Below are 9,824 nucleotides of genomic sequence, written 5' to 3'. Positions count from 1 at the left end.
TACACACACACACACATATATGTATATACATTTATATTATTTTTACATATAAGTTGTTTTCTTCTCCTTTGCTATTATAAATTACAAGCTTCTCGAGGTCAGGAAGCAAGTGTAATTTGTCTATATTTCGACTAACATGCCAAGACAGTACCTGGCACATAGTAGGTATTTAATAAATACTTGAATAAATAAGTACTAAATCCAAGCCTCTAGTCTGAACTCATGAAAATCTTTAAATACCTCCAGTCATTTAAAAAAATCAATCCAATGTTAACAAAGATATTGTTTATCCTAGCTATATTTGCAAAAGAGTGCCGAGTCAGAGGAAAACACCATGGCTACTGCCTAAGCCCTGGGTGCTCGTGACCCCCTTCTAGTGTGTGACAAAGGAAACCAACGCACAGGGGACTCATTGTTCTGCTGCTGGGTTACAACCACAGGGGATAACATTTCTCAGTTTGATGAATTGGGGATCAGTGAGACATATGACAGCACTTGGTCTTTGGTGTTCAACGGTTCCTGAAGCCAGTGACACAGTGAATCATTAGCGAACCCTGAGCATATAGGTCAGAGAGCAACTGATTATAAATATGCCCTTCTCCTGGGTGCTGAAATCAGGGAACTTTCTCTGCCTCCGGACAGAGCAAAAAAGAGACAACTTACAGGCTGGTCCCACATAATTGTTTAGCGTATGCCATAGGCGTTTTATATTTGCTTCTTATACACCAGGTTGAAGGGATTCTCCGTAAGACACACTCTTTACACATTTGAGGGATGGGCAAGAATGACAGACAGTCCTCAGGTTCTCCAACACTCAGGAGCTAGTGCTGTTAAACTAGTTAGATGATCAGGAAGGTAGCAACTCATGTTGGCTGATGGCACTCAAATATTTCAGGGCTACTTGAGTAGTAGTTGTGATACCCCTGGGAAAAAAAAATCACTGTTCAAAAGAATGAATTTTTTTTTTAAGTCCAAAAATGTTAAGATTTACCTAAATCTGTCTCTTATAAACATGACTTTGCACATTCCATACTGAATCCTACCTACTGTGCCTGCCATCTGTTGGCTGGGGGGTGTAATATAGCTTCAGTGAGTCCAGAGTCGGGTGGGACTTGAGGAAATGGCTTGGGCTCTGGAGCTAGACGGGTTTCTTTCTCTGTGCCTTGTAGCTGTGTGGCTTTAGGTAAGTTACCGAACCTCTCTGAGCCCTGTCTGCTCATGAGCTAAACTGGAAATAACAGTACTTATTCTTTTGGAGGACTGTTGTTGAGGTTATAAAATAATGGTTCTAGAGTCAGACTACGAAAGTTGATTGCCGATCCCACGTCTCACCAGCTGTTTGACCCTGGCCCTTCACCAAATCTCATTCATCTTCAGTTATTTCACCTGGAAACTGAAGGTGAAAATGGTCCCCACCTCACAGGGTTATAGTGAGGATTCAATGAGATAATAGGTACGAGGCACGTGGCACGTCAGAAGTGCTCAGGAAATGATAGCCATTCTTAGATAAAATGTATTTTGAGCAATAGGCCTCAACAATGGAAGCTGAGGGGAAGTCGGTACAGAGGACGCTGAGAGCTGTTTACCATGTTGCCGCGGCAGCCGTCTTCAGGCCCAGGCAATCCCAGAGAAGCACTGAGCTCCTGAACGCCCTGGCAGCCCCGAGTCATGCGGGAGAATCCCCAGCATCTCCAGAAGCTTGTCTTGTAGAGGTTCAGGTGGTCCCCAGGGAGATCAGGAGCTCACCGCTGGCCTCCAGACAAGAAGCTAACTATTGGGCCTGTCACCACCAAGGGAGTAAAAAGTAAGGCTGCCCTGCCAGCGAATGTGGGCCCTGCTGCCAGGCGACCCAGGATGCACATTGCTGATGCTAAACCCCGGGGCAGAGGCCAGCCTGAAACCTGAACTTCTCTCTGAGATGCCAACACAGCAGCAGCACCATTCTGCCAGCATGGAGCCCCCTGGGCCTGGCATGGAGACCCTCAGAGCACTAGGGGACGGGAGGGCCTCTGCGTTTACCACCCTCTTGTGGGAGAAGGCTTAGAGGACAAGCACACCCTGATCATGCCTGACCCTGGGGCTTAGCGTCACTTCCCACTTAATCTTGCTGCAAATGCAGAAACTCTTTGCTCCTTCTCCCACTCCGTTCCTCCTTAGAGAGGCTGGCGTCTGACTATCCATGAAGCATTCTTTCCTTGATGCTTCCTTTCCTTGATTGGCTTAAGTGGGAGGCCGGGATTCCTAAAACCTGGCAGGCTTTTGCAAAGTCATTTATCTTTTCATTTGACATTTCACTTTTGGCCATCTACCGGTGCAACGGCAGCACGAGGAGCATGGGGAGGCTGCGGGTCAGCTGTGCTCTCAGGTGGCTAGTCTGGCCCACTTGGCCCAGAGCACTCCTGACTCTGAACTTGACCTTGACGATGCCCCTGGGATCCTGCTGGAAGACGGCCTTATAGATGAGATTGCCTATCGAGACGTCTTCTTAGTTCTTTAATTAAACCTCCTTGGATATGGTCCAAGAATGGCCTGCTCTGACCAGAGCTTGACTCTATAATGTTATAATGTGAAATTCCCTGGTGCCTTAAAGCCTCCCCTCCCCTCACCACTCCCTGTCAGGCTCAGGTAGGCTGTTTGCTAGAGGTCTAAATCCTGAGCAATGTGATAGGCGGTGAGAAACCCAGCCACGAACCAGGTCCAGCGAGTGTTGCCTACAACAATTCCAATAGACACGCCAGCTGTGGGATAAACACAAGAGTAAAAATAAACAGATGCAATAAAACCAAGGGCTTAGGTGAGCCCTCCCGGCTCAGTGCTCTGAAGATATATAGGACAGCCACAGCCGAGGGGGTATGACTCGTGGTCAAAACAGCATCTCCTAAACCCAATAATGCCAGAGACTAAGGCAGTCTCCTGAAATGAATGCCCTCCTTCAAGTTCAAAGCATCTTTATCTTTGTATCCCCAATACCCAACACATACAGTAAAATCCCAAACAATTTGTTGAAAGACTTCTCCCTTCCCAAGAGGCACTCCTGCACTGCCCCTGCCCCCCCTTCAGATCCCGCTCCACTCTTGCCTCCGCCTCTTTCTGCATCTCCTCTCTATCCATCAAGCCTCTTTTGTCTCCCTAGTCTGTTCCCTCCTGTCTTACTTGCACTTACATGAAAGGGTGCCCTCATGGAGAGACCTAGTATTCAGAGAGACTGGTTAAGCCCCCTCTTCTTCCTTTCTGAAATGGAGGCTTTGCTTATTCTCAAAAGCTGGCCTCTCTAATGTGTTTTCCCGAAAATAAGACCTAGCCGGACCATCAGCTCTAATGCTGATTTGGAGCAAAAATTAATGTAAGACCCAGTCTTATATGGAAGACCGGGTCATACATTAATTTTTGTTCCAAAAGACACATTAGAGCTAGTTATCCGGCTAGGTCTTATTTTGGGGGAAACACGGTATGTACTATTCTTGTATGGAAGGAACATGTGGTCAGGAGGAGAAAAAAGGCCCTGGGACAGGTGATTTCCATAATTATGCTTCCCAAGCCTTTGCCACCATTCAGCTGACAGTCTTCTTTCGCCCCTGCCAAGTGGGCTTGCTCTGGTTCTCTCTTATAAACGTCCCCACTCCCCACGCAGCCCCCAACTTTGCTTTTTCAAACACACCAGCACGCTCACATTTCACAATAAGTAAATGGTTTCTAAAAAATCTCCATTTTCTTTCTCATGCAGCAGATGGCAGGTCTCAGGAACTTGGTGGAAATTAGGCTTTCTGATTTTCTAATAAATTTCAGCATCTCACACAAAAAGCACAAGCTCATTTTGATTCTGATGTTAAGTACCATATGGCATGTAATTCGTGGGCCATGGCAGCTTCATCCTCAGGGTAACAAGGAAGGGAGATCTTTCCTAGGACAACAAGATTGAGCTGGTACGGACCAATTGGATTCCTTGGTGAATGCCATTTGATAATAATATTGTATATGGCGGTGGAGCAATTATCCCTCTTTTATGGTATGTGTTAATTTTCGCTGCCAGTTTTCCTAATTACAACCGCCACCCAAAGGACTACTTTTTGTAAATACTCTGTAAACATTTGAAAAGACATAGGCAGTGCGTGCGTGAAGAAAAATGTCCCTGGATTTTGCAACAGTCTGGAAAATTGACTGGCGTTTTCCGTTTGTCAATTGTGTAGACAGCCTAGCGAGGAACTTACAGTGTACGGAAAGTCCCTTCTCTGCCCTCCTGCCTCGTTGTGAGCGTTGCTCTGAGGGCCACGTTGGTCTTCTGTGCGCAGTTCTATGCACTTTGACAAATGTCTACTCTTGTGTAACTCCCACCCTAATAAAGAAGTAGAACGTCTCCATCATGGCAGAAAGTTCCCTGCGGCCCCATCTCCATCATTCTACCACCCCAACAACCACTGTGCTCGTCACTATCTCTATAGATTAGTTTTGCTTGCTCTTGAACTTCACATAAATCGAATCATTCAGTATCTTCTCCTCTGTGTCTGGCTTCTTAACTTTTAACCCATGTTTGTTGCATCAGAGTTCAACGCTTGCTCCCCAAGTTAGGTACGTCACTGTAAAGACGCAGCCTCGTTTGGTACATATCCTGTGCTATCTAGTGAGAGCCGAAAGACACCGCCGATCTCCTGTGGTTTAGGTCTGCTGTGCAATGAGAAACACAAGCCTTTTATTTTTCATATGACCAGGGGGGAAAGGTGAGATGCCATAGGGAGGTTATGAGAGTAAATCTCTACAGTTGGGGGAAATAAGAGGGAGAGTTCAAGGAAAGAGTATCTGGGAAGAAAATTCTCTTGGATGAAATACAACCACCACATAATTTTCGTTTGTTTATTTTTGCACTTCTACCACTGTAGCTGCCTTACTCTTGGAGGGGACTCTTAGACTGCCTCAGTTTGTCACTCCCAGACTGCCTCAGGCTTCCTAGCTTTGAGCTGCCAGCAGCTTCCAACCAGGGACTAAAGCAGCAGGACCAGGAGGTGGGATGTGGCCCCAGCTGGGTTCCCAGAGGCCCTTCTGATGAAAAATACCCCACCTGGCCTGCCAGGTGTCTGAAATTCTCCTTGTTTTGGGCTACAGCTTTGAACACTTCTACCAAAATGAAAATAGTATCTATTTCCTTGGGTAATGAGATTAGTTAGTATTCTCCTGGCTTGCTAGGAGGGACTGAGATGTAGAAGAGATAACCTTTGATGTGCATGCATCAGAGAGACTGAGAGAGCTAAATTTCAGTACCAGTCCAAGATGTAGAGAGCTCTCCGAGAAGCTCTGAATGGTGAAGGAAAGGGGATGAAAGTGAGCTCAACTTTACTAACATTACAGGTAGTACTGGGTTGGCCTTGATTTTCTCCCTTGATGGGACTAATATCTCATTGAAAGATGGTTTGAGCTAGGGAGGACTTGGCTAAAGGTAAAGCTGTGATATAGCGCCAGATTTCTTTCAGGCACATTTTCACATTTGGAACTTGAGCACACAGAAACAAGAGTCACCTAGCAGTAAGAATTTTCAGGAAAAGAATTTCTAGAAGACAGGGCAGTTTATTTTCTAAATGTTCATACGAAGTGCTTGTTGTATGCTAGCTGTGCTAACAGCTCACTTCTAACCAAGCCTCACTATGTACTGGGCACAAAGTACTGTTAGCATGAACCTCATGAAATTGTCACTCATTTGGGTCACGGAATGTCAATAATTTCACTTGATTCAACTTAACATTAATTCATCCTTACCACAATCCTATAAAGTAGGTCCTATTACCATTTATCCTCTCTGAAGATGACAACATCAAGGTCAGAAGTTAAGAAGCTTTCTTCAGGTTCCAAAACCAGTTAGTGTTCAAAATTAGAGTTGGTATTCAAACTCTGGCCCATGTTCTATACAGCCTCCAATTTAAAAAAAAAAGTGAAAATGAAGGGTAACGACCCCTCTCTTTTTTCTGGAAGACTCACCTGGAGTCAGGTAATATCTTCAGAAAAAAAAGTCGCTTTTTCCAGTCAAGTCAAAATTCTGGCTCATGTGGGCCACCTTTCTGTCATCCATCACGCTGGTAGGTGATGTTTAACTTTGTACGTGAAGTTGCTGCAATGTTATGGGAAAACCCTGAAAAATGGGCTCTGAATGTGGAACTCTGGGTCCTTTGATTTCAAACCGTAGCCTTCCCCTTACGACTGATGCAACCAGCATGATCCAAGGCTTTCCCTCAGTCGTTGATTCCAGCTCGCCTCTACTGTCCCTAACAGCCCCTCTGGCACTGGGATCTGTTCCGTTCTAAGCAAGGACACGCCTCTTTTTTTTTTCCTTTTTCCGTTTGAATTTCAAATCCTCAAAGATACATAACGCGGAACAGAGGAATTGCTAGGCGTGAGGCGCCACCGTGTGGCCAAATCACCACATACCAACAGGCGGCTGGTAATTCCTCCACCACAAGGGAGGCCTTGTATGTGGCTTTGATCAGCCCACACATCCTGATTAGGTGGAAGAATCTCAGAGGATGGGACCCAGGACCGAGTCCTCGCTCTAGTACTGGTACCCGAGGTGATGATTAATCATGAAAAAGCCATTCGTCTTCCCTGAGTGGCAGTTCCCCTCAGTGTAAAATGGGGGCTATGATCTTCCATTAGGGCCCATTAAGATCAAATTCAGCAACCTTCAAACCTAACCTAACTATACTTCCATTTAATTCTGGAAAAGCTGCAAATAAGTCATGCATTTGCATATGTAGAGGAGACGTGACGATAAAGGATTGTCACATGGTAACCAACAGGCAATAATTATACTCGGATGTTTTCCCAAAGTCCATAATAATACTGATTGCAATAGTTACTGCGTGCTTGCTGTGGGTCTGACACTGCAGAATATGAGCACAATGGTATAAGGTGCTCATAACACCCCACGAAGGAGACTTTACAATCAGGAAACTGAGATGTGACAACAGTAATCACACCCAATACCACCCAGTAGTGGGGGGCGGAGCGGAGATTTCCACCAGACCCCTGACTGCAGAGGCCGCTCTTAACCTTATGTTGGTTCAGTGCTGTCTTCTTCCAAACAGTTTTTCTTAGGAGGCAATACATTTTCCAGTTATGTCCAAAACATTTCAGAATTTCCCTGTATAGCCATTTGTGACTATCCTAAGTGATAGCAAATCGTCATCCTTTTATATGACAGTAGTTATCACTTACGATGGACCCGTCACTTTAAAGGTATAAATCATTTAACCCTCACCTGTATAACACCGCAAATTAAGAACTAGTATTATCATGCCAACTCCCATTTGAGAAACACGAGGTGTAGATAGATAGCCTAAGTCACCTGCCCACTTTTACACGCCTCAGTCACCTGCCCACCTCACACACTCCAGGCTCCAGGTCCACAGAGGGCCACCAGGTGAGAGTGAATTGTTTGCTCATTGGGTGAGGTGGCGCAGTGGGGCCTGAACCCATCCCACCCCACCCCACCCCCACCTGGTGCAGGCCAGAGGCCACTCAGGGGCAGGGGTGCCTAAGTCACTGTACCTGCCAGTGAAGTCCCCACGGGCCTGGTCCATTACACTCAGCGGCTTCTCAGGAGGGCTTGAGTTTTAGAAGCAACCAAAAAAGATCTGGAGCTGTGTCTTGTGGGCAGGGTCAGTGAGCATTCTGGACACAGACAATACCATTGAGAATCAAATCCAGACTGCTTTCCTCACCTGGCTTTGATAAGAGTGGCCTGCAGGCCGTGAACACCCTCCCTCACTACCTGTGCTCTGTTCCCCCAACCTTGGAGCCTTTCTTCCCCTCATTGGCCTGCTGTTCCTCACACCGCCCATGTTCTTTCTGTTCCTAGCCTGTATGTCAGGGTCCTCCGGGCCCATCCTCCATCTCACTGCCCTCTTAGAGCTCCACTCAGGACCCAGGGACCGCACCTTCCCATGCCTTCAGATTCCGTCTCTATACTGACAGCTCCCACTTTTGTAACTCGGATCCAATCGGAACTCTACACACAGGTGGCTCATTTACCACCTGGAGGTCTACAGAAAGCTCTATGTTAATGTATCCAAAGCAGAACTTTTGATTTTCATCCTCACCATCCCCAAAAAAACCACCACCACCAACAACAAAAACCCCGCTAACCAGCCCCTTTCTTACTTAGCTTAGTAAATGGTACCTCCAGTCGCTGGTTCCTCTTCTCACCAAACCCTGTAGCTCCATGTCTAACTCCCAGGAAGCCTAAATGCCTGTAAGTCCCACTTTAGAGTTTATCCTAAACCCCGTCGTCTGAGTCACCAAGCCTCCCATCCAGGCCCCAATCACCACCACCTGGTCTGGACAACTGCAGAGCCACCCAACTTGTTCCCCAAGTTTTCCTTTTGACTCTGCAGTCAAATCCCCACCCAATAGCCAGAATCATCTTTCAGAAACTAAATCAGATGATGTTACTCTCCTGCTCAGGACCCTCCAAGGACCTCTGTGTCCTAAAGGTCCCCCGATGCCATCCTGCCTAGGGCCTTGGCGTTGGTGCCTTCCTTTGCTCTGCCAGTTCCTCCCCTGGTCTCAATCCCTCCCTGGCAGACCTCTGTCCTATCCGCTCCTCTCAGAGGCTTTTCCACCTCCTGCCTCTCCACGCTCTAGCCCTTTCTCTATTTTGCTCCATAGCATATATCATTACCTGACACTTTATTATATACAAATACGTATGCATAGAATGTATGATTGCTTATTGCCTGTACACCTCTCCCTCAAAATGTATAAGCTCTGAAGGTAGGTTCTTTCCTTCTTGTTCTCCTCTCAGGGCCAATACGGGTACTCAATAATACCTCAGGAATAACTTAATGACATCTCTGAACTCCCTCTAATAAGCCATAGACCGTTTGCCCGACATTATCTCAGCCTGAATCTCTCTCTGCAGTCCCCAACCCTTTACCTTTTGATGCCTCATATTCACGTACAGATCTCAACTCATTGTCACTTCATTCATTTATGCAACTTGTCAATCATTTAATGCAACTCAGTCAACAAACAGTTGTTGGTGTAGGCTCGGTACCAGCGCTGTGGATGCGGCGTGAACAGAACAGACTACGCTACTGTCCATGTGGAACTCACAATCTACTGGGAGCATAGAGGTATGTTTCTGTGAGTGTGTGTGTGTCATTGTGTGTTAGATCATGGGAAGCACAGTCCACTATAGCCCAGTAGAGATTACAGACAGTGATGATTGAAATAGGCCTTAGGGAAAGGCACTCTGAGGAGGTGACATTTGAGTATTTGAGTGCGACAAATGAAGCAATGTGAGATCCAGAAAGTCCTCCCCAAGCCACCCTGCCCTGACTAGCTCAGATCCCCGTCACACGAGTTCCCCATGACACCCTGGGCCCCGCTCACAGCACTTACCACAATTTGGATTCATGTGTATTGGTATAATCCTTTAATTAATGTCTTTTGTCCCACCAGACTGAAAGCGCTGTGTGGCACTGTTTGTATTATATCCCGTGACACAAGGCTGGGACACAGTACATGTTCAACACTCTTTGTCAAATGACAAATACATGAAAAAACAAAACATGGTTAAATTCTCAAAGAGAATATTCAGGGGTCTTTGGCATCCTCTGTGGCCCTTGACTATTACCTTATATGGCAAAAAGGACTTTGTGGCTTTGATTAAATTAAGGATCCTGAGATGGAGAGATTATCCTGGATTTGCCAGGTGGGACTGACATGATCACAAAGGTCCTAATAAAAAGGTAGGGAATCAAAGTGAGTAGGTGGAAATGTGACAACAGAAGCAAAAGTTTGGGGGTGATGCAAGGAAGGAGTCACAAGCTAAAGAACAC

Source organism: Rhinolophus ferrumequinum, chromosome 4 (assembly GCF_004115265.2).
Source record: "Rhinolophus ferrumequinum isolate MPI-CBG mRhiFer1 chromosome 4, mRhiFer1_v1.p, whole genome shotgun sequence".
In the NCBI taxonomy this organism is placed as follows: Eukaryota; Metazoa; Chordata; class Mammalia; order Chiroptera; family Rhinolophidae; genus Rhinolophus; species Rhinolophus ferrumequinum.
The sequence above is the reverse complement of the archived record's forward strand: the minus strand, read 5'-3'. Positions refer to the sequence as shown.